The following is a 26,675-nucleotide window of genomic DNA, read 5'->3' on the forward strand; positions in this document are numbered from 1 at the left end:
GTAAAGATTTAATTCCTTTAAATATTCACACAATATCATTAAACATCAGGGATGGAATCATGCTGTCACATTACTTCTATTATTTATCCCTTACAGTTTCCATAGAATGAAAATCACCAGACGTGAATTAGTAATTAGAAGAAAGAATGGGCAACAATTATGAGATTAAAATACAGCTAGCCCATGCCCTAGGGACCTTGTTCTGAGCCATGTCCTCCTCCTAGAAAAACTGATGTGCCTCAGTTTTAAAAAATGTAATAAATGACAGAGTTGATGAAAGTCTCTTCAAGGTCACAAACGTTAACTGCATGTCGACACAGATCTCATCTTTCTCCGTATCTCTTTTGCTCTCATTTTGGTGTTCTGTAATTGTTAGTTGTTAACTGTGAATTGTTAATTCAATTTGAGGATAAGACATAATTAAAGAAATCAATATGGAACATGCATTAAATTGGAGGGGGGAACAAGAAAAGGCAGATTAAGGATACAAACCAAATGAAAATTTACCCACTGAAACGTGTGAAAAGCCAAACAGAGTTTCTATTTTCTCAAAGAAATTATAGCTCGGAACTCTTTCTTTTAAAGAAATGTTTTAAAGATCAAGGAGCAGGTTCAATGTTCAAAGAAAGAATACTTACTGAAAGAGGTGAAAGGAGAGCTTATAAACTCAGAATAGGAAAGTAAGAGAAAAATAACACAATAGAGACAATAGCTAGATTATTATACACACACACACACATACACACACAAAGTCAGGAATATAATGAACACAAGTCTGCAAGTCACAGAAAACAACATGAAAAATAAAAGTGACTTAAAATTGAGTATAGAGGGGCACCTGGGTGGCTCAATCGGTTAAGCAACCAACTTTGGCTCAGGTCACGATCTCAGGATTCATGGGTAAGAGCTCCGTGTCAGGCTCTGTGCTGACAGCTCAGAATCTGTAGCTGCTTCAGATTCTGTGCCTCCCTTTCTTGCTGCCCCTCCCATGGTTTAGCTCTCTCTCTGTCTTCTCTCTCTCTCAAAAAAAAATTTTTTAATTAAAAAAAATTGAACATAGAGATGATAAGAGACATGGAACATAGGTAAAGAGAGCTAACAAATGCATTATTGATATGTTTTCTTGAAAAACAAAAAGAACTGAACTACTAGAATAGAAAAAAATACTGAAATCTAAAATAGAAGAAAACAATCCTGAAATGATGGCTTTAGTCTATAGACAAAGAAGTATATCATGTTCCAGGAAAAATCAATACAATAAGGTCAGCATCGAGACATAACCTCAGGAAGTTATTGAACTATAAGGACCAAAGAAAGAATCATACCGATATCCAGGTAGGAAAACAAAAATTCAGATGCTAGGTTGGCCTCAGTCTATAGAAGCACTCTTATTAGTAGATACTGTAACAGTACAGTAAAATTTGGAAAGGAAGAAAGATAACCTAGAATTTTCCCTAGTCAAGAATTATTATCTAGTATGTTTTAATCTGTAGATCTTAATTGGATATCTCCAGTTGTTCCAATACTGTTTAACTGCAAAAGAAAATCCCAGATCATGTTTTGTATTTCACTGCCATGTCTCTTTAGTCTCTTTCATCTACAACAGTTTCACCATCTGCTTTTGCATTCTTCACACTGACAATTTTTAAGACAAAGTCTTATAAATTGGTGTTGGTTTGAAAACTGGCTCCCATACACGAAGGGCAAGGAGAAAATGAAGAGGCAAGCCACTTCAGACTGGTAGATGGCAGATGTAACAAGCAAGGGAACTTACATATGAGGCTTGCCTTCGGCTACCACAAGACCAGTAGATCTCTGTTCCAGCCTGCCAGAATCTTAAAAGTTTATACAGAGGTCTGAGTTCAGTCATATGGTCTCAACAGCACCTTACTCTTTCAAGGTCATGCCCTTGAAACAGCTCCTAGTGTGGGAATGGTGGATGGAATGTACATTCTAAATACAGGGAAGAGGGTAAGGAACCTCCAATTGCCCAGGTCTAGCTCAAAGCTGGTGGTCACATTCTCTATATGACCTCCTCCAACAATTGGGAATGTGTCCTTAAAAATTACACTCAGGCTATGTATATTTGACAGGAATACCACAGACACCATCTTAACCAAGTGATCAAATTAAAGTCCCAGTAATGGGACAAATTAACGTTTGTTCCTTTTCATATAATGAGTGGAGGATAACAAGCTCAAATTTTAAAGTCTTAATATATCTGATATAAAATATAAATACATTCCTGATTATATTTTTTTAATGTTTTTTTAGGTTTTAAAATGTTTATTTTTGAAAGAGAGAGACAGAGAGACAGAGTGTGAGCTGGGGGAGGAGTAGAGAGGGGGAGACAGAATCCTAAACAGGCTCCAGGTTCCAAGCTCTGAGCTGTGAGCACAGAGCCTAATGTGGAACTCAAATACAGAGCCTAATGTGGGACTCGAACTGACAAACCATGAGATCATGACCTGAGCTGAAGTCAGACATTTAACTGACTGAGCCACCCAGGCGTCCATGACTATACTTTTTTTCTTAAATAAAGAAGTACACACAGTGAAAGTGAACTATCTGCCAGACTATCATCCCAACCCCCAAGTTTCTTTCTTTCCTCAATGGAAAATGTTGTTAATGGTTTGTGGATATCTGTCACACCTCTTTCTGTGATTTTACATTATGTTTAAAATATATACTTAGACTGTGTTTTGGGGGAGGGAGTGAAATTATATAAATACAATCACACCACATACTTTACTTGCAGTTCAGTTTGTTCATTTAATATATTTTAGAACATTTTTATGACTGCTCATAGATACATCACTTTGTTGAAACTGTGGGTTGAAATTCACTCTCACATATATCCTTTTCTTTTAGCCTCAGAACAATGTGTATTAATAGAGACTAAGGATTTTCTTATCAGCATTAACACAGTTGATGAAAATAATTCAAAATCTGTAATATTCAGGAGAATTTTTTTAACACAAAGGTTTCTTCTTTTATAACAGAAAAAATGTATTTCTTATATACTGGGGATATTTTCAAATAAATTTTATTTTAACATTTATTTATTTTTGAGAGAGACAGAATGTGAGCAGGGTGGGACAGAGAGAGAGGGAGACACAAAATCTAAAGAGGCTCCAAGCTCTGAGCTGTCAGCACAGAGCCCGATGCTGGGTTCAAACTCACAGATTGCGAGATCATGACCTGAGCCAAGGTCAGACACTTAACCGACTGGGCCACCCAGGCACCCCTGTACCTAGGATATTTTCATGCTAATAGTTTACTGGCATATATGAAGGGTAAAAATGATAGCTTATTCATTGTAATTAGCCAAATATAAATAATCTATATGTCCTTTATTTTAGTTTAGCAACATTTAAAGATGAAAATATTTGGTACAACATACATGTCTAAGAAACTAGGTATCATAGACTAAACAAGGCAAGGAACACGCACTATCTTAATTCGAAACATATATAAAAGATCCCAAGGGTCCAAAAACCCTGCTTTCCTTATCAGGAATCTCAGAAAAAGATATAAATAAAACAATGTGTAAATTAAAAGAAACATTTAAGTCCTACCGTTTAATGATTCCCTTGATACATATTTGCTGATGTTTACTCTTTGATAATAACCTTCTATAATTTTGCCATATTTAGTCTTTTCTCATAATTCAGGCAATGGTTCTTCTGAATATCAGTATTTAAATACATATTGAGGTTCCATTTTATTTTATTATCTATTTTAAAGTTTATTTATTTTGAGAGAGAGAGAGAAAGAGAGAGAGAGAGAGAGAAAGTGCAAGCAGGTTAGGGGCAGAGAGAGAGAGAGAGAGATAATCCCAAGTAGGCGCTGCACTGTCAGTGGGACTTGAACTCACAAAGCATGAGATCATGACCTGAGCTGACATCAAGAGTCAGAAGCTCAACCAACTGAGCCACACAGGTGCCCCAAGGTTCCATTCAAAAGTTGTTATGTATGATCTAAATAAAGATCACCTTAGAATCATTTACAGGTGAGGAGGTTATCATGGCTCTTGATTTCCATTACAAGGTTCCTATCAAGGTAGCCTGCTCCTCAGTACTAAATTCTCAATGAACAAATGAATAAACAATGCAACTTGAAAATAGTTTCATAGAAAGGTTTTCGTCTTCCAAAAATGGGTATTTAATTCCAACCATTGTCTGATTTTAAGCTTTCCTGCATTTCCTGATTACGTCTTCTAGACTTTTTCATTTAACAAAAATTCAGAAATACCTTTAGAATTAAGGATTCCAGGGTGGTGGATAAGTCTCAAAATAAAAATATTAACAATCACTAAATCTAGGAGAAAGTTCAGTAATCTCTACTCTCTACTTAAGAGATTATAAACTAGCAGTCAATGACCTACTTCTTTTTTTCTGACTCAGTTAAAAATCACTAACAACACAAATGAGTGAGTTATTGGTATTTAAAAATTCGGGAATTTCTTGTGAAATTTTGAGTTTTCCATTTCCCTTTGAAAGTGTGACATCCAGCACTCAATAAGCACATTCCTACACGAGCCAACCTGAGCTGCCTCCCCCAGCCGCTGTATGCACACGTCAGGTCAGCTGCAAGGCCCACCATGTACTGTTGGGCCGCCCTAGCAATCGACCTGGAAAACACAAACTGAAGATCAGCAAAATTATCATACAACTGCGAAGATTAAATGAAGAAACCAGTCTACTCTGTAATCCAGTGTCACATTACAAAGTGATCTTCCCTTTCTGAAGACACCTCCTGGCGTATCATTATAAAGCTCTCATCCAAAACCTAAGGAACACTTTAATATTGGAAACTGTAATTTGCCATAAGGATTTTTAAAAACTGTCAGGGATACTGATTTGAGTTCCTTCCAAGACGGGCACAATGATTTTGGGGCGCACAATGACCTAGCTGATGTTCTCCCCGGTGTTTGAGCTCAATGTAGAGGAGCTCAATGGTTTCAGTGCACAGAACAGAAAGAAATTAGCTGAAGCCCTATCCTTATAAGGCTGCCATGCCAGAACCAAAGACAGCAGCCCCAAAGGGTTTTTAAACTAAACTGCATACCGAGAGAAGCAATACTCAATCCATGTGGACTAAGACCTAGGAACATGACCTATGAGAAAGTTATATGTGCCTCTCTGCCCCACTTTCTTGCATGTTTAGATGTGTTAAATGTTTAAAACAGTTACAGTTGTAGAAACAGAGCAGTGGCAATTAAAATTATGGGACTGTCTTACTTGTGTGTGTGTGTGCGTGTCTGTATGTGTGCATTCCAAGTCAAAATTTTAAGCTATATTTGTATAATTAACAAAAATAATAGCCATTAACTTAGTGACAATTGCAATCAGAAATTCTGTCTAAAGTCATTATGAAAAATAAGTGTTAGAGGAAAAGATGCCCACCCTCTTAAAATTAAACCCAGTTTTAGGGTTGGTTTTGTTAACATGCAACAAGTTAAGTTTACTGAGTTCAGCCCATATGACTAGAGGAAGAGTATTTCCTATATGCAAAAAAAAAAAATTATTCATAAATCTTTGTGGGGAGGCACTTGTCTGTCTCTCTCAACAAGGTTAGTTTTGCTTCTCCAGAGCTTTCTTTCCATAGCTAGATTCCCTTTCCTCTGATACCTTTTAAAAGAGCAAAAGTAAACTTCACCTGAAGGCAAACCTCTAGATTTTCGTTGTTCTGTCTGTTCTCCCTCCCTTTCCCCTTTTCTGAAGTCCTCAAAATGGTCTTTCTCATTTCTGATGTGGCTTGAACTTTGAACTGCAGAAGGTCAGCCCATCAGTTCCTGATTGCCAGTGACTAAAGAAGCAGCTGAGGGTCCAGTTCAAAGGTGAGGGACTATTTTCTTTGGGGTGTCAGTGAAGTGTTTCAAATGAATAGAAAAACTAGAGCATTCTAGCTTTTGAAGTCATTAGGGGAGAACAGGGCCACACTCCTGGCCATCCAGGTCCTGGGGGCTGCATTCTGGATGAGAGGGAAACCTGACCGAAGGTTCACGGCATAGGACTGGCAAGGCAGGAACATGCAATGAAGCCAGGTCACCATAAGGAGATGTCATTTACTATCACCAAATAACATCACATTACTTGCAGCCATGCAAGAAGGTTGTATTGTTACTAAAATTTGGAGCAATCATCATCATCATCATAATAACAGGAACAAATACAACAACAACTTACACAGTACAAGAAGGGGAAAAATCACATTAGGAGAAGGAGGGTTTAGAGAAGAAGGAAGACTTAGACGCCAAAAGTAGAGCATATTCCCCAGTGACCACAACCCAGAGGAGAATCCTGCATTTGGGAGAGATACCACTTTTATTCTTATTTAGAAGCAAGAGATGAAGCAGAAACCCTTTTTTCCCCCAAAATGATCTTTTTTAGGTCCTTCGGGGGGAGGGGGGAGCTGAATTTGTTCAGCTGAAATGTAACTGCCCCACAGGACTATCAATAAGAAGTAAATCCAACTGGTTCTACATTTACAAAGAGCAGTATTTTCTGAGATCATACTCCTTAAACATCCTTCAATTGCACAAGATATTCTCTCTGCCTGATCCTCTGTACTTTGCATGGCTGGTTCCTTCCCAGCCTTTAGAGTTGATACACCATACATCTCTACCTCACTTCCTCACAGACATAGTCCATCTGCCACCATGGACTTTCCTGGTTCCTTCCTGTGATTCAGAACCTCAGTATCTTGTTTAGTTGTATTATGACACATATCTCAAAACATTTTTTTCTTTTTATTTCTTCCTTCTCTATTGACTATTGATCCAATCCCACCTCCATCTCACTACGTTGTTAGTGCTGGGAAACGGAAGAATAGGTTAGTCTAATTCGCAAACTGTGTGCCTTGGCTGTCCTGAAAAGTGTCTGTCACACTCATTGCTCCATAGTTTTTTTATAAATGTTCATGGGTGGATCAATAAAAACTGCTCCAAGTTTAGATTCATTAGGTGATTAAATTCATTAGATAGACATAAACTAAGTGAAAGAAATTTCTTTATGAAAGGAATCCTAAAATCACTTGACTCCAAGAAGAGTCTATACTTTACATTTTTTTCACTTATTCCACCATAAATCTACTTTTCAATGGACCACCTGTTTTTATCTGCTACATCTGTGTTCTATCATCTCTTAACTAGAAATATCAATTAGCTAATGGACTGGGATGGCTCCTTAGACAAAAATGCCTTTAAAGTAATCCATTTGGTTACCATAATCCAGATAGACATACCTCCATGAGCACCCAAAATAATTTTATGCCTTCATCATGAAATCTTCTAATTTATAATTTATATAAACTCTCTTCTCTGCCACCAATGATTCTGATTTATGGGTTAAAGATATATCACTTATAAATCAATACAATGGCATTTTGATTTACAAATTCAACTCCTATAAATTTGACCAGCATGAAACTGAACCCTCCTGGATAAAATTATGACAGATCAGTTCTCTGGTACTGGAAAACTGAGGAACAGAACCTCAGTCAAAATATATCCCCACTCCATAGCCTCCTGGCTGACCATGACTTTATCTACAATTAGAGAAAATTTTAAAAGTGGTTTCATAAAATCATCATAGAACTTATAAATATATTACAGGACATTGCTAGATATCCCTAGGGGCCTATGGTCCTTTGTTTGAATTAAAATATCAATCGGTGTTAAGTTAATTCATGTACTTATTAACTCATTTACAAAATATGTATCAAATACTTTCTAACATGTCACACCTGTTCTGGTGCTGGAACTATAGGGATAAGTAAGAGAGTGCCTACGTTTGAAAATGTGAGGACTTATAGGATTTGTGTTCTAATTTTTAGGTGCTCTGTGTGTTTTGTATTTATTAAATTACATATAATGAAACAATGTGCCCAGATTATGTTAGCATGGTTACTAGCAGAAAGGTGCCTGTGAAGTTACCATGTAATATCATGAGAAGGTCCTAATTCTCACAGTGGAAATACGTTTTTACTTAGCATCCCTTATGTAAGAGACAATCAAAAAATATTTTCCTAGACTTAGGTACAAAGGAAAAAAATGACTTTCCAGACAAACTCATCTGAATTTTTATCATACAAAAATTATGATTCATCCCATGCTCCTTCCCTTTTGTGGTGAGGAAGAGAATAGGAAAATAGAGGGTTTAAGGTGGTGTTGTGACTATCTCCCCATGGCTTCCTGCACAAATATTTTTATTCTTCTAAATTATTTCTGATCATGCTTATCACTTGCTTAAGTTATTTATTCTTTTATATATATTCAAACACCAAAAACCATTAAAAACCCCTTTGAAGTAAAAAAGTATTAAATTATTAATCAATCAATGAATAAATATATGAACAGATAGGTAGATGTTTCAAGGATAAACGATAACTTTCATTCTCTTAAAAACTTGTACCTCCAAATATAGTCAATATTAGTGCTGCATCACACTTTTCTGCATGCTTTTTAATCAACAAAAATATTATTTTTTATACCCAAAACTGTACTTAGTAATCATTCATTCAAGTCACCAAGATATACACATTTACACTTTAATCATAGCATTTATGAATTAATATTTTCTAACGCATGTAAAACAGCACAAATAAAGTGCTACTATAAATGGTTATTACATAAATTATTCTAAAAATATTACAAACAATTGCTAAAACTTGATAATTATCAGGAGGACAGTTATAACAGTACATGGTTAACCAAGGAAATACAAGTAGCCCAAGAAAAAAAATGGAAAATATTTTTAATACTTCCTAAGATACTTCAAAAGCAATTTTAACAAAGCAACATGTCTCTTACATGTTGTGATATTAACATCTAAAATAAATGTGCCCTAGGATGGAACTTGTGGGGAGCGGCAAAGACTCAGCTGCTTGGCCATTTGCTAGCCGGATCTGTCACTCCCTGAGGGGAGTTGCAAAAATAGGCAGGGGAGCGCCACTCCCTGTCAGGAGAAGCCAGAAGATCAAAGATCAACCGCCTGCAGGCAGGGTAGCATCAGCCCCTCAGGCGCTGTGCTAAAACACTTTGGTCTGGTTCCCCTTTTACTCCAGTCTTAATCCCTTAACCCTGTTTCCTAGCAACCGACCTAGGTCAGCTGCCTTGTTTTCCCGCCTTGAAACCTTTATAAGATACGGGGTTTTCTGAATAAAGCTCTCTTTCTTGCCTGATCGGAAACCGTGAGTTGTGTCTTTACTCTCTGTGCGTCCCTCTTCCTGCCCTTTCTCTCCCTCCCTCAGGAAAAGAACCCACGAGGACTCTCCGCCCTGACGGTCAGGGTGGACGAGACAGGTACCAACGAACGCCGGGGACGAGCGCGCCGTGACCTGGCATTCGGTTAAGACAGGAACTGACATTAGCAGAACAACACTTCCCGAGAGAAGTTGCAAAACACCTCCTATTGAGACTGAAATATTAAAAAAGGGTTCATTCTGACCACCAGGGATGCAGTACAGTGCCAATACACAATGACAACTGCATATAGTGATATTAATAATACATTAGTAGATTCATGACTCACCAAATATCAGGGTATTCTTGAAACTCAAAGAAGTAAATGGTGGGACATGTGAAAATAAGGCACAGTCTCTCAGGGTCTAGATACAAGAGTGGCTATTATTAGGAGCTTGAGGGTGAGTAAACAGAAAAGAATAAGAATTCTTTAGAGAGTATTCTTCAAATTATTCCATCTTAGGGGACAGCTACAACATAATAACATTTAACTAAAGAAGAAATTAAAGAAGTGGCTTCATGAAAAATTGAAGTGTGATTTTTCTGAGACTCATCGCCATACAGGGGTGGAACCACTATCAAAGTTATACCCAAAGGAGCTTTCTATAATTCATTACAAAGAAGCACTACCAAGGGATCCATTGAGCACTGAGAACTCTAAGATCCAGTTAGAAACTGGAAAAGACTAGAAATCCAATTGGTACCAAGTTTTATCCCAATGGATCACAAAGATATTAACAACACCCTAGTCTCCACATAAAAGCTAGATTATAACAATAAAGCATACAGCTGGGGCACAATTTAATAGAGGCCCTTAATTTAGTCTCTGCAACAACTTCCACATCTAAGTAAGTTGTTTAGCCTTGTATTTGAACCCAATTTGATGTACATTGCACCTTATGGTATATATTATATGTTTTGGCATACATAATACACTTGGATAGCACGCACTTATGCGAAAGGTCCCCTGCCTTTAAAACTTAACAGTGACATGGGGCGCCTGGGTGGCTCAGTTGGTTAAGTGGCCAACTTCAGCTCAGGCCATAATCTCACTGTTGTGGGTTCGAGCCCCACATCAGGCTCTGTGCTGACAGCTCAGAGCTTGGAGCCTACTTCAGATTCTGTCTCCCTCTCTTTCTGCTCACACTCTGTCCGTCTCTCTCAAAAATAAATAAACATTAAAAAAATTTAAAAAAATAAAACTAACAGTGACAATGAAGCCAACTTCAGGTATCATATATGAAATTGAAAAGTTATGAAGCACCTGGGTGACTCAGTCAGTTGAGTGTCTGACTTTGACTCAGGTTATGATCTCACGGTTCATGGGTTTGAGACCCACGTCGGGCTCTGTGCTGATAGCTCAGAGCCTGGAGCCTACTTTAGATTCTGTGTCTCCCTCTCTCTCTACCCCTCCTCTGCTCCCTGCTTCTCCCCCCTCAAAAATAAATAAATGTAAAAAATTTTTTTCTGAAATAGGAAAGTTACTAGCAAAGGAAAGACAGAAGCAAATTCTCAAATGAGTGCTTCTACCCTAACAACAACTTCTATCTTCTGTTTGAAAGCCAGTCCTCTATTTAAACTAAAGTAAATAGACGGCTTCTCCACTAGTGATTAACTGTAATGGGACCTGTTTTCTCATATATAACATGAGAATAATAATAATATCTACCTCCCCATGAGGGTAGTTTGTGGACCTTAAAAAACAGTTAAAAGCATCTATTAGCATGCCCTAGAACAATGCTGTCCAATAGAAATGCAACATCCTTTATATTTAATGCATATTTTATACGTAGAGTACATCTCAATTTAAGCTCCATTTCAAGTACTCAGTAGCCACACAGGTGACTAATGACTACTATACTGAACAAGGCAGTTCTGGAATATAGTTAACAGTCATTAATACATTAGTATTAATATTTGTAGTCGTATTAGAATGACTATTACTTGGTATTACTGGTATTGGTATTATTATTATCTTTACAAAAACCCTAAACTGTATTTATAACTGTTCATAGAATTATAAAGTAATTCTAAATCCTTTATAATTTTCAAAATATACAAGTTTCCAGTGATGCTACAAAAGGTAATAAAGAAGAATGCATCTTAATATGTTAAAAATTACAAAGAAAACTGTCAAAGAGTATGGCAAACATTAAATGGGAGAAAAACTATATGGACATGGAGGGAATTTTCAGATATAGCATATATTTCAAGAAAAGGTTTTTAAAAGGCAGGATTTAAGGCTCTAAAACATAGGTCCAAATTTTGGCTTATAGCTCATATAGTAGGAATTATTAACTAAACTCTCTGTGTATGACTCAGAAAATCCAGATAAATTTAAAGGCAAGACAATTTAGATATACAGTTTTTGATTAAACAAAATCAGAGTTTTACAAGACCTTCCAAAACATAACTATAAGTCAAGGAGCCTATTTCGCCTGAATCCACAAAGCATTCTTTTTCTTGTTTACTTTCTATCCCTGAAAGATCTTGTAATTTCCTATGCGTTCAACTATATATGTGTGTGTGTGTGTGTGTGTGTGTGTGTGTGTGTGTGTGTGTGTGTGTGTGTGTGTATGTAGTTATATATATATGGTTTCTAAATCTATGCCCCAAACCTGCTGGAATTCTCTACTTTGATATATACAAACTAAAATTATCATCCTGTCTTTTCAATATCTCCTCCTCCTCTTCCTCCTCTTCCTGACTCCTATTTAACAACTTCACTGTTCTCTTGGTCACACGCACATTTAAAAAAAAATCTTCAATTTATTCTTGCGTCTTCCTTTCACTGTGTCACCCAGACAAAACATGGCCAATCCTGAAGACAGCTCCACTAACCACTGTCTTCAGAACACATTTCCATTATTCTGACTCAGAGCCTCATTAGTCCCTACCTACATGAACACCTCCTGGCTGGCCCTCCAATTCAAGAGTCTCTCTGACTCCACCTTACTGACACACTGTTGCCAATTTTTTTATTTGAGTATAATTGGCACACAATGTTACATTCATTTCAGGTGTAAAACATAGTGATTCAACAACCCTATGCATTTTGTAATGTTCACCACAAAGATAGCTATCATCTGCCACCATAAAAGACTATTACAATCATTGACTATGTTTCTTATGCTGGAAGTATGGAATGCTTCACAAATTTGGGCATCATCCATACACAGAGTCTTTGCTAATCTTCTCTGTGTTGTTACAGTTTTAGTACATGTGCTGCTGAAGTGAGCACTGCTAAATACTTAATGCATCTGTTTGTTCATGCTACTCTGTTCTAGTTCCTTTGCTTGTCCTAGCATAGTACACTTAAGCCTGGCTTCCTAAATCCCCCATAAAATGACCCCAGACTATCCTTCCAGCCTTATCATCTACAATAGTCTCAGTTAACTAAACATTCCAACCAAATTCTCTGTCCCTCCAAAGAACCCTATGTTTTCTCAATTTCATTATTTTTCCATTTCCTTTGCATATGAAGACCTTACTCACACAATCTATACCTAAAAATACTTTTTTTTAAAGTGATATTTCCCTGACTTAATTCCCAGTCTATATTTTCAGACATAATTTATATTATTAAGTTCCATCTTTTTTTAAAGCTTCTAGTCAATTTTAAGTTCCTGGACAGTGGAATTGTGTCTTGTTTTTCTTGGTATTACCTTTAATTCACCACCATACAGCAAAGTAGTAAAAATATGAATGGAAGAAGAAAACTCACCTGGTGATATCCCTGCAAATGTCCCAGGGTTAACTAGAAGCAAACTGAAAGGGTCTGGTTATGCTTTAGGTAGAAGAAAGATCCAATTTAGGGTAGGCTTCTTCAATTTGTGGGGAATTTGAAATACCACAGATAAACTTAGTAGGAAAAATATTTGCGGGTGACCATTATTTAATCACCCAACATTTACTAAATGCCTATTGGCATCCTTAAAATATTTCAGATACAGAAAGAAGTTCCAAAAAAGTTAAAATACTTCATCATCTACAGTATTGAAAACCTCATTCTAATAGATGGTTGTACTGTGGAGAAGTTTCTAAAGAATAAAACATCAGCAAAACCATCCTCACTTGTTCACAATGCCAGCTTTTAATTTAGAAGGTTTCTGGAGTTGAAAAGACAGTAATTCAAAAAGTACTGAGTAGCTGAACTCAAGTCACCTTTGAATATTTTCTTTTATTTTTAGCAGTTTCTCTGTTTCTTTTAGGCCTGTAAGAAATGCAAACTAGATGTTAGTAGAGAGGAGGCTGTAGACTTGCAAATAAGAAATAGGCCATTTGATAACAAGAAAAGCAAAATGCAAGTAAAACAGCAAATGAGATTACAAATAAATTTAAAATGTCAGCTATATAAAGAATCATGGCTCAGGATCATAACAGATGAAAGTGATTTTAATAATCTAAAAAGCAAGGCCAGAGATGATTAGAAAGAAAACCAAAATAACAAATGGTAACTGAGCAAAATATTTAATTATTGTGGCTGTTTAAAGTTGTAATAAAATCACTTTAGCTGACCAGAATGTTCTCCAGACACAGAATTTTATTCTTCTTTCATAAAATAAATATAAACCTCAAACAGTCTACATAATTTTCCTATTTTTTCTTATACATATAGCATAACAATCTCTGAATGGTTTAGGTGGTTTATTTTCTCAAATCATTCAAATCTTTGAAAGACCAAATTGAAATTATATGTTTCTCTACATAAGCTGAGTCTTCTTCAAGGCAAAAATTTCAAAAAATAATTTAGGGTCAAACTATCCCTATTGCATGAAGACATTCTGTGTCTTTTATATATACTCCAGACATACAGTTAGGGTACAAGATGTTATTATGAGAAAATAAATGAGAGTTAGGCATGATATGAGCTTTCTCCATTATTTAAGCCTTACTATCTATTATTTCTTCAAAATATTCTTATAGTCTAAAAAAGAATGAAATTTTGCCATTTGCAACAACATGGATGGAGCTGGAGAGTATAATGCTAAGAGAAATAAGTCAGAAAAAGACAAATACCATATGATCTCACTCATATGTGGAATTTAAGAAACAAAACAAATGAGCAAAGTTAAGAGAGAAGCCAAGAACAGACGCTTAGCTGTAGACCCCAAAACTGATGGATACCAGACGAGAGTGGGAGGGTCAGGGATGAAGGAATCATATGAGGATTAGAGAGTACACTTATCGTGATGAAAATAAAGTGATTAAAATATATATTCTTATAATTTATCACATTTAAACCACTCACATTCCTGTAACATCCCCGACTTCTCCTATATAACTACGCGTCTGCTCTTGCCAACTTGTCTTTCTCATATGGTATTTCCAATTTGTCCACATGATAGACTCCTACTCGTCTTTAAGACAATTCCAGTATTTCCTCTCAAGCCTCCCCAATCCATTCCCAGTTCTATCTGATACTTTATATATAATCCCTTGGCAATCATCATATTGTATTCTAATTATTTTCAACTCCCTGAGACCAGAACTCTGCCTTATTTGTCACTGTGAGTTTTAATACAGGACCTGTCCATTGTTGGATGAATGTTGATCAAATCCACATGTCTATATGTAGGATTGTAAGTTCCCCAAGGTTAGGAGCATTGTGCTGTTCACCACAGCACACACACATCTAACTTAGTTAGGCTCTACATAGAATGTTTTACTGACTTACCTTGCAATCCAGGAAGGAAAAAGTTTAAAAAGCCAGGAAGTAGTGTTTAAACTATCATTTTGTAATAGTGTGTTAATATAGATTCATGTATCTACACAAAAGAAAATACAGTATATACCAAAGATTTCTAAATTTATTCATATAAACTCCTCTTTGCAAATCATTGTTATCATTATTTCCTGGAAAAACTCAGAAACATCTATATTTTTACAGAGGACTCTCTTGATAAAATAAAATTGACTTAAATTTTTGACCACCTCAGATAATGTTTTCATACGGTAAGGAAGGAAGGAAACAAAAAGTCGCTATTTTGAAACTTACTCTCATTTTAGGCAGTGCAATATCATGGGAAGGTCAGTAGGATGTAGTGGCAGGGTTGGATTCTCAACCAACTCAAATACTCTGTGCTTGCAAACTCGAACAGTTTCTTTAACTTCTCTATGCCTCGATTTCCTCAACTGTAAAATAGGGAAAAGAGTACTAGTGCTCCCCTCAGAGCATCATTATAAAGGTTAAAGTTGTTACCATTTTTGTAAGCACTGTGTCTGGAACATAATAAGTTCTCAATAAAATGTAAGTGATTATGACATTAATATACCAGATAATCTTCAATAACAGAAGTGAAATTCCATTCTTCCCCAGTGTGGAAAAATAAAAGCTCCCTGATCCCTCCACATTACCTGGCTAACCAAAGCAGTTCGAAATTGCTATAATTCTTATGAAACAAGCACCTCTGTGCCTATCAAATTGTTTCTATTGGCAGAGTACCTGGAAACCATGGAACTCTATGGAATACTTTGTGTTTTTGCAGAACAAATGAAACATGACTATGTTTAATTCTACCCTACATACCAAAAAAAAAAAAAAAAACTTGGCTAGTAGAAAATATTGTTATATTGTAGCACACATATTACCACAAATGGGTACTCCCAGAACAAAATACATTGCTATTAGTTAGTAATGATTATTCATTTGGCATTATTTGGCATACTGATACTCACTATTATGATTAATAGTCCCTTTAACTAAAGAAAACCTGTATTAACATCTCAGAGTTACTTTTTCTTTTTCCTATGCATAATTTTGAATTAATTTGTTTACTTTTCATTGGTTTGATTTTTCTGTAAAGACAAATTTGTAACCCGTTTTCTTCTGTCTCCCTATGATACATTCTTCCACATTAATGTAAACTATTCTACTATTAATATAAATTAATAAGTGATAATAATTTAAACGGCCACATAATGTAACAGATATCACGTAAAATTTTCCTATTTTTGAACATTTAAGTTGTTTTATTTTTATTGTAAATAATGCTACCATGAATATTTTCATGCACACTTTTTTTCCTGCCTATTCCTCGTTTCTTAAAAATTTTAAGACAGAAGAAAAATTCAAATTAAAGAATTCAACACATTAGTTTAGGGTATGTTTCCAAAAACTGGGACTAAATTAACCAGCAGCAAAACATCTTGTGCTATCTTGAGAACTACCAATGTTCCATAATACACATACATACTTAAGTTTTTAAAATCTGTCTTCAAACAAAAAGAAAAAAAGAGATAAAGTAGACTTGATCTAGAGATAATAGAAGGAAAATAATGTTATTCATTTCACATCTTCTGGCATTAAGAAGAATTAATAAAACTAATATAACACTACATGTTAATTATACTTGAATAATAATAAATAAATAAAATTTTTTAAAGAGTAAAATAGATGGAGTGCCAGAAATTGCTACCAGACATTTACATATATTATCTCACTTGATCTTCTTAGGAATTCTCTGACCCAGCTAGAGCTCTTATTCCCATTTTTCATGAACAAACAGTCACAGAGAGGTTAAGTAGCCTGCCAAATATCACACAGTTTATTACTGCTGGAACCAGACTTCAAACCAAGGGTGACTGACAAATAGCTTGTGCTCTTAACCACCTCAATGTTCTCCTTCCACAGAACATGGAGACAGACCTCACGTGAAGGAAGTAAGGTCTAAAAAAAGATCCAGGGACGCCTGGGTGGCTCAGTCAGTTAAGCATCCGACTTCGGCTCAGATCATGATCCCACAGTTTGTGGGTTTGAGCCCTGTGTCACGTTCTGTGCTGACAACTCAGAGCCTGGATCCTGCTTCAAATTCTGTGTGTCCCTCTCTCTCTGCCCCTCCCCCGCTCATGCTCTGTTTCTCTCTGTATCAATAAACATAAAAAAATTTTTTAAAGATCTAAAAAAGTCAATTTAAATAAATTCAAATCTATAGGACTAATTTCTCAAATATCTTATCAACAGTTTTGTTATGTATTTATAAAACATACATATTAAATTGAAAGATGACATATTTAGAAAGAATATGTCAGAATCAAAATTTACATAAAGTAAGGATGAATAGAAGGATTTGGTTAATTTCTGACTTCTTGTTCTAATGATCCACAATATGGACATCAACAATATAAAAATTTCTCCCTGAAGTTTAGTTGAACTCAAATTCAATAAATAGCCACATAACTACTAAGAAATAAAACCATGGACAGTATTATTCTTTAATTCAACATTGCTAACTGATCAACTACTATGTGACAGAGGATCATGATCCAGGGATATAATAATGTCACTGTCTCCCTACTGACCAGAAAACATCTAGAATGTTACAGCTGGCCCTGAGTCTCATCTCCACAAGCAGACATCCAAAAAAGTGAGAAGGGGATGATTAAGGTCTGGAAATGAGAGGTTTAAAAAAAAAAGTCAAAATGACACTCAGATATTTGAAGGGCAGTCACTGGGAAAAAGAAGACTTTATACTTCATTGTTTCAAGTACATAACACATTCAAGTAGCTAAAAATTTCAAAGAAAGAGACCACTTCAGGAAGTAAACTGCCCTTCATTAGTGGCCAAGTTGGAACACAAAATTGAGAGCCATCTATTAGAAGTGGTGAAAACCTTCCCAACACTGAGGAGAAAATTGAACTAGAGTGTCTATATAGTTTTTTTCCAGGTACAATATTGTGATGCTCTTAAAATCTGAAAACAAAAACAAATCACAAGATTTCTATCATAGTAAAATCTAATTTCATTAAATTCCTATTAAGGTGGTTACTTCCACTAAGGAGTATCTAATGATATCGCTCATAAGCAATTCTGCTATAAAAGCAAAATATGGCTTTTAGCTAGAGAAGAAAACCATACAACCAGCTGAGTCTCCCATTGATCCCACTCTACTCAGAAACCCATTAAAGTAAATCTACCACATTGGGAATATCTTTAAAGTGGCACTCTGCAAAAATTGACTGAAATTTTGGCAAAATGAGGGGAAAACCCTGAGCTTTAGCATAGCCATTCCTTCCTGAAGAGAAAAGTAGAGATCAAATGAGTTTATTAACAACTCTATAATGCCCTAATGGAATTTTCATTGATGTTCTAATCAATATTTCAGAAAATGGGCATTAAGTCTAACTTAACCTATCTATGCCAGAGTTAATGCTGAGATAACAATTCCACTGTGAAACTTGCTTTTAATTTAGCAACTTTAACTCTTCTCAGACTATTACCATTAGTGAATAATTTATCTGTTCCTATCTATAAGTAAATTTTAATATGTAAATGGCTCTTGAAAGCAACCAGAACTACTCTTAGAAGGTAGAGTTTTCTTTTCTTTTCTTTTTAAATGTTTATTTTTGAGAGACAGAGAGACAGAGCATGAACAGGGGAAGAAGGGCAGTGAGAGAAGGAGACATAGACTCTGAAGCAGGCTCCAAGCTCTGAGCTGTCAGCACAGAGCCGGATGCAGGGCTCAAACCCATGAACCGTGAGATCAGGATCTGAGCCATAGTTGGCTGCTTAAATGACTGAGCCACCAAGGTGCCCCTAAGGTAGAGTTTTCAAAGTTATAGGACTTCTTCCTAGTGAGTAGGTTCTTCTTTGCTGAGAACAATACAATTAATTTTTACAAATCATTAATTAATCTTAAATAATATATACTCATACAATTATGTAAAAGGTAAGAATATGAATAACTATGATTTTTTTTAAATTTCCCAATAACAAGATTGGTGTAGAAATGGCAATCTAGCCTTCACTTGAGGATTTCAACCAGAAAGCTTTAGAGAAATGGGGGATAGAGGCTACGCAAAAGAAAAAAAAAACATAAAGAAGCATGGGGCAGGAAAGGGTAGGAGATGGTCCAATTTGGCCATGTCTAGTGTAGAAAGATTGAAAGTTATTTTACAACCTTATCCTGAAGGAGTTTAACATAAAATTGTGCAGCCTTTTTAATTTTAGAATAAGATATTGTTATGCCCAAGTTTCCAATATCGCCCCAAAAAAAGACCAGAGACTACCAGGGAGACCGAGTCACACATGCAAAGGCAAAGGGCTTTATTATGGGCTTAAGCTGGGGCTCACAGACTCCACCAACCCGCTGGCCACATGGAAAGAGAGCCCCAAACAAAGGCAGGTTAGGGCTTTAATGAGTTTGGGAAGGGGGAGTTACAGGAAATGACGACACAGGCACAGCAATCCAATCCCTACCCCCTCTATCAATACTGGCAGTTGTGGGAGCCAATCACATTTAGAGTATTGACCAATCAGAGTGGGCCCAGGACCCTTACGTAGGGTGTGACTAGGCCCGCCCCTAGAAAGGTCATAGGTGTCAGCTGGCCTCTCCTGATTGAGCACCCCAAGAGTTGTCCCTCCCTCCCTGGGCAATGATACAGAGAAGCCGGCAGCTTCCCCTTTAAGTACAGGGGAAGCCTGAATCAGACCTGCATCCTTACAATATATGTGATCTTGGATTTATTACAATTTTTCTCAAAGAATTGGAGTAGAATTGAAATAACACAGAAGAATAGGAATTGAGACAAACAGAAAACTTTGGGAAGGACTTTTACAGTGAATGGACTGAATGGTCATATGAAATAGATTACAAGATGGCCAGGAATCCTTGAGAGCTTATATAAAACTAGAAAGCATCAGTCTGCCATTCCCACTATATTAGAGAATACAGGATAGATTTTTACCAAATTGTTAGATAAAATTAGGATAGTCTGCCTTAACTGCAATATATGTGGCTCTTTTTAATGATCACAAAGTTAAATTTAAATATTTTACTCAATTTATACCTTTTATATTTCTATTTCTGTACTTTATGAATTTATTTGCCTACTCAAACATTTTCTATTTTTCAATCAGTAATTATAAACTACATATAGTCTTTTGCTTACATTTTATGGATTGATAAAGAGTGTTCATTGATATTTTGAAGTGGATGTTTTAGTTTAATTCTTTGAATACATGTAAGAAATTATGCCAGCAAAAACACCATCATGAAAATGAAGACATCTGGGTTGCACAATGTTGTAATGGTGCTAGTTCCTACCACCTCAGGAAAGCCAACTAGACACACTTCTTCCCAACTCCATGACTAGTTACATTATGTTAGAAACTTGGCCATGAGTATTCATACCCAGAAATTGGCAAAGCACGTAGTACAAATAGGAGCTTTTATCTCTTTCTTTCAGAAAGCCAGTTGTCAAAGAAAAGAAAGCCAGTTGTTAAATATTTACCAGCATACTACTGGCTCCACATTGAAAACAAAAAACCAAAAAAAAAAAAAAAAAAAAAAAAAAAAAAAAAAAAAAAAGAAAGAAAGAAAGAAAAAAAAGAATTTAAAGAAGTTGGGAGGAACTGAAAGAGGAGGAGAAAAGAAGGGAGTGAGGGAAGAAGGAGGTTGGTTAATTTCAAAAGCATAGATAAACAAAGTTCAGCTAGTACAAGAGCAAAAGAAATTGACACATACACAAGGAATCTTTAGTTCCCAATCAGGAAAGGCCTGCTCCTTTAAAAATAGCCTGGACTGTTGCAAAAATCTGAGGAGTAACTGAGCACCCATAGCAGTGGAAAGTCATCCTCAGAGTAACTGAAATTAAGATTTGAATTTGGTGTGCTTCTTAGCAGGATGGTATAAATCCAAAGCCAAAAACTTGACAGACCAGATATGACAGACAATATGAATTAAAAAGCTTTAAAAGTCAAAACAAGCACCAATTTCAAATATGAATGCCAAATCAACCATGCTAAGGATCTAACATGTATTCAGTGTCTGACATTTATTCCATTGTTGATCTCTGAATACAGGTATATGCTGTTCAGATGGGCAGGTCGTATTGGACCAATTTCAGAGGTATTTGGATCTTTAAAATGGAACATCTCCACTTAAGTTGTGAAATGTTTATTAAGGAACAATATCCAGAACTCATTTTAAAAATGATATCAGAAACTTTCAGTGTATATTTCAATTGAGTACATGGAAAGGAGGAAAAAGATAATTATCTCCAAGTAATACTGTTTCCTATGAACAACTAATTTTTTTAATCTTTTTTGCAGTTCCCAACAATGACATTTCTACCATAACTGAGCTGACCACACTGCAATATCTCCATGTTACAGGTTACCTCTCCCATGTTACACATTGCTTGCAATTAAAATACCTCACTGGTGCTAAGTATGGCGGTTGGAATAGAGGTTCCATCAATCTAACTCTAGTTCTGGCATTACTAAATATGTGAGTGTGGGCTCACTATTTAATCTCTTGGGACTTCTATTTCCTCATTAATAAAATACCTAACTCATAGGATTACCATGAGAGTAGATGGATTTATGCATATAAAGAGCATAGAACAGTGTATGGCATGTAACAAATGCTAAATAAATGTTGATTGTTATTATTTTCCTACCTCAGCATCAATTTTGGTTTCTGTTAAATGGCTTTTTAATGATGATTATCTGTTTAATCAACAAACCCAAATATATGGTGAATCAGCATTATTTTATGGCTATCTTAATAACTCAGCTGCCCTGAAATGGAAAAAAAATGGCAAACTTTGCAGATAAACTTTTATCAAAAGTACTTAGTTCTAGCATTTCTAATCAGTAACACATTTCTTTGGAATACTATTAGCCATTATCATTGTTATGTGACTGTGTGTGCATTGATTATTTCTCTGGTATCAAATTTTTCTTAGTCAAAGCAATAGCCTAATGCTATTGACAATTCCAAAATCTCAAAGACTTTTAAAAAATAAGGTCTATGAGGTGCCTGGGTGGCTCAGTCGGTTAAGTCTCTGGCTTTGGCTCAGGTCAGATCTCACATTCTTGGGTTCATGCCCCGTGTCAGGCTCTGTGCTGACAACTAGCTCAGAGCCTGGAGCCTGCTTCAGATTCTGTGTCTCCTTCTCTCTCTGCTCCTCCTAGTCTCATGCTCTGTCTCTCTCTGTATCAAAAATAAATAAAACATTTTAAAAAATTTTTTAAATAAAAAAATAAATAAAAAATAAGGTCTATTTCTTATTAATATTGCAGGCTACAATTATTTTGCTGCAACTCTGCCCCCTCCCTTGCCTTTCCTGCAGGATCCAGATTTATGAACTGTCCCTTTTTGGGTCTCAGGGCAATGGAAGAGAGAGAATATGGCTGACTATGACCTCACTTCTAAAACCTATGCACAAAGTGACACATTGCATTCCTACCCATTTCATTAGCCAATGCAAGTCACATGGCCACTCCTGAGCCAGAGAAAGGATGTATAATCTTCCCATGGAGAGAGGCAGCAAATATCTCGAACAATAATATGATCTGCAATCAGATCTTAGTGATGCCAGGAATCAGGTGTTATTTGGCGGGGGGGCGGGGCAGGAGAAGGGTGTTTTTTGGTTTGTTTTTGACTTTTTTCTGTACAGTTTTTGGCTATAATTAATGTTCTTTTGTTTTTATTATTTCTCACCTGCACTATTTATTATGACTTACAAAAGAAACTCTTATCTATATCCTGAAATTGATATTAGTGGCCCAATGGCACAGGATCCAAATACATGACAGTATCAAAATCTCCTCTTTCTTCTTCTACACAATCTTTCTCTACCAGCTTGCTCCACTACTTCTGTGACTAACAGTTCCAACCATGTGTGTGTCACTGGCAGGAGACCTTATGGCTGAATAATTATTAAAAGTCTTTTAATTTTTTTGCTCATAGGTGCAATAAGCAAGACAACAATTAGATCCAGGTAATCACACTGATTCTCTGACACGATCACCCATTTCCTTGGAGAATATTATACTTTATTGAGTCTAGGACTCTGGCTTGTTTTTATATTTTAACATCTCTTACATTGGAATCCTTCCTTAAATTACCATTAGAAAACTTTATCAATATTAACTATTTTTTTCTTTCATGGTTATATATGAAATTATGATGAATTTAATATTACCTCACTTCTTATATTCAATGAAATATGGCTCTTATTAATATATCTCAAGTTTGATCAGTACTAACATGTTGAGTGCCTCACCTGATAAGTCATGACGCTGTGAACCGCCCTTTCCTAGAGGCTGCTGCCCCAGGTCCCTTGTGACAGCGAGTAGGACTGGTCTGTGAAGAAGCCGTCCTGAGCATTCACACACGGGCACTAACAGCACCCACTCTGTTAACGAGGTGGCTTAGTGAATACCAAATATTTTTTCTTTTTCCAACTTTTACTGTTAGAAGTTTCAGATCTTCATAAAATTTGAAAGAACAGTACAAAGGACACCCATTTATCCTCCTTCTAGACTTACTACATTTGCCTTCTGTGTATGTGTCGTATATGTGTGATTTATTTTGCAAAAACACTTGAAAGTAAACTGTGGACCTAACACGTCATTCTAAAGACTTCAACATTCATCTCTTACATAACTATAGACCTCCATCATACCTAAAAACTTAATAACACATAATATCATCTAATACCACCATATTTAAATTTATATATGTATCTCTAAAATGTCAAATATCCAATAGAAACCCTCTGAACTTCACTCTTCCAGTCCATCCAAATAACTTCATAAGCTCTATTTTCCCACATTTGGCTATGCTTGAAATTCTTTTTTAAAAATTTTTTAATGTTTATTTATTTTTGAGAGAGAGAGAGGGAGGGGCGGGCAGACACAGAGTCTGAGGCAAGTTCAAGGCTCTGAGCTGTCAGCACAGAGCCCCATGCAGGGCTTGAACTCATGAAAGGTGAGATCATGACCTGAGGTGGAGTCTGAAGCTTAACTGTCTGAGCCACCCAGACAGACACCTGTCTATACTTGAAATTCTTAACATTTTAGATCTTCACTGAACCCAATCTGAAAAAGGTACAAATATACAGAAATTGAAAAGAAAACAACAAAAGTTTGTCCCACAGCAGTCCCAAACATTTTATAGAGAGGTAAATTGGTTTGGAGTTTTAATAAATGAGTTTGCATAAGTGGATATTATGCAGAAATAAGGAAATTAGGATGCAGATGAGCTATGAAAGCAGTAATGATACTGATCTCTTCATTGAGGGAAAAAAAATGGACTTCTATCCAAACACAGTAAGCTAAACATCCAATTTTCTTTTAAAAATAATCTGTAAGTTTTCTTGACATTATACTTCAAAGGCTACCACAAATGAGTGAACACACCTAAGAGTGGTGTTACTCACCTTTTCTTTTTTTTTTTTTAATGTTTTTTATTTATTTTTGAGAGACAGAGAGAGACAGCGTGAGCAGGGGAGGGTCAGAGAGAGAGGGAGACACAGAATCTGAAGCAGGCTCCAGGCTCTGAGCTAGCTGTCAGCACAGAGCCCGACGTGGGGCTCGAACCCACAAACCGCGAGATCATGACTTGAGCTGGAGCTGGACGCTCAACCGACTGAGCCCCCCAGGCGCCCCAACTCACCTTTTCTATAACGTCAGCAGATCTCTCCTGGGGAAACAATGAATTAGCTCTTTTGCAAAACATAGTCCCTTGAGTTAAGCAAAATAATACAGGACAGATTTTCAATTTAGCAGTTTTAGAAACATTTTGTGAAAGTTAGCAGAAAAAAAATCCTTTCCCATGGTGCTCACTTGCCTAAATGGAAGCATCTGTTCTGAAGATTAGTGCATCCTGGAAAAGCTCAAGGGAAAGTATGTGACTTTTCTTCTATAAAACCCAAGTATTAACCACCTGCATGTTCCCAAGGCCTCCAATATTTTAGAGTTATAACTTCCTTCTTTAGTTTCTCAAGAAGCCTTTCTTCAAATACTGACTGGAGGGCTGAAGAGCCCCAACTTTTCCTTAGGGGTTTATTAAGGAATTGCATTGCACCAATATGCCCCTCTCTCTGGTTTCCCACCTGAAGGTTCAATTGTTCTCTCATAATAATTTGCATCCCATGGAACCTACTCACCTCCTGCACAGCTCAACCAGGCTAGACTTTTGCCTTCTTTTTAGTTATTCCCAGGAGAACGAGAATTTTGCTGAAAAGGTTAACAGAAAGGAACTTAAGCATAGAAAAGAGTAACAATGCAAAATTTAATATTAGCTATTTCTGTTTCTGGAGCCCCTCTTTATAGCTCTCTACAGGGAATTTTCTTTGTTCTTTTTGGGGGGGGAAAGAGGGGACATGCCCCCACCCTCATGGTCCAGGATTGTCACCAGGTTGCCTTAAGATCCTCTTCTGCACTCGGTCCTTCCCTGTAACCCCCTTCTTTCTCATTCTCTAGTCTCCCCACACATCCTCTTCTCACTCCCAAACTCCTAGTATTTATCTTATTATTTATGACAGAAAGCAATTTTATTTTCACTGTTGCAGCCCTAATCCATCAATATGAAACTCTGTCCTCATACCTCCCAACCAAAAGACAGGTAAAGTATTCTCCAATACTTACAAGTCATCTTCTCTAGAGCTTCTCTCTAATGACATTAAGAAATTTGTTGCCATTAAGAATAGATCCTTCTTCATAAATATCAATGTCTTAACCATGTTGAAGCAAAAGAGTAATATTTAACCCTGCAAAATGAGAAATTTAGGAATGATCATTTGGCTCCAAAATGCAAGTGTCCCAACAGTGCCCCAGGCTCTTCTGCTTTTTAGCAACACAACACTTCTAGCACGTGTCCCTTTCCCTCATGCTTATAATATGATGTTCCATGTCTAGGCAGGAAGAGCAAATGTTTTTAAAAAGAAAAAGGAAAAAGGAAATACAGGAAAAGTAAGAAAGCAAGAAAATGAGAAAGCTAAAGGGACAAGCCAGCCAAATCTACTTTTAAAAGAACTTCCTAGAAGCCCCATCCAAAGATACTCGCTTCTATTCCATTGGCTAGGCTTGCTTTGTACATCCACTACTCTACAAGGGTGTTATTAAATAAGGTTCTGTAAATAAAAAAGAAGAGAATGAATATTTGGTAGGCAACCAGAAATGTCCATGAGCTGAGCTAACACAGAGATCATACAAATTCAAATCTCACTAAGTAGCAAGCTCACTTATATACGAGCTAACAAAAGTCTCAGAGAAAGCAGAGAAAGGGCTGAGATGTCAAGAGCAGATCCCCAGGTTATTTCCACCACATGGTCCCTCTGGTCCGGAACAGAGGAGATCTCCATGTGAGATTCACAGAACCACTTCACACAGAGGGTGTGTTTAAGTTATGAAGCATGTCCACTTCACACCCCAGAGAGATATATCATGTTCATCACATTCTGATTAGACTTGTTCTAATCAAGTCACCTGCCCTCTGTCTCATTCCCAGGGTTATTTTCTCTAACAGACTGCTTTCATTTCTTCCTCCCGGTCTACAACCAGTTTCTCTTTTTTTTTTCTGTAGATAAGGCAATAGAATCATTTTCTTTTAGTTTTGATTTTTTTAATTAGGTAGGATAAGGTTGTTGGGCTCTTTGCCAAAAATCTTTTGCTCAAAATGTAATAAAATATGT

At 36.3% G+C, this 26,675-nt stretch overlaps 1 long non-coding RNA gene and 1 other non-coding gene across 2 annotated transcripts; both read right to left on the reverse strand.

Annotated features, from left to right (window-relative positions):
• Positions 1 to 12,381: 12,381 nt before the first annotated feature.
• LOC115305812 lies at positions 12,382 to 12,488 on the reverse strand. The gene has a single exon (XR_003915007.1). It is a non-coding gene; the product is annotated as a U6 spliceosomal RNA (small nuclear RNA).
• An 841-nt stretch (positions 12,489 to 13,329) lies between these two features.
• On the reverse strand, positions 13,330 to 25,733 carry LOC115303339. The gene is made up of 4 exons (XR_003913982.1): positions 25,630 to 25,733; positions 25,149 to 25,218; positions 15,246 to 15,382; positions 13,330 to 13,460 (listed from the first exon to the last, which is right to left on the reverse strand). It is a non-coding gene; the product is annotated as an uncharacterized LOC115303339 (long non-coding RNA).
• Positions 25,734 to 26,675: the final 942 nt, after the last annotated feature.

Source organism: Suricata suricatta, chromosome 10, assembly GCF_006229205.1.
Source record: "Suricata suricatta isolate VVHF042 chromosome 10, meerkat_22Aug2017_6uvM2_HiC, whole genome shotgun sequence".
NCBI classification, from domain to species: domain Eukaryota; kingdom Metazoa; phylum Chordata; class Mammalia; order Carnivora; family Herpestidae; genus Suricata; species Suricata suricatta.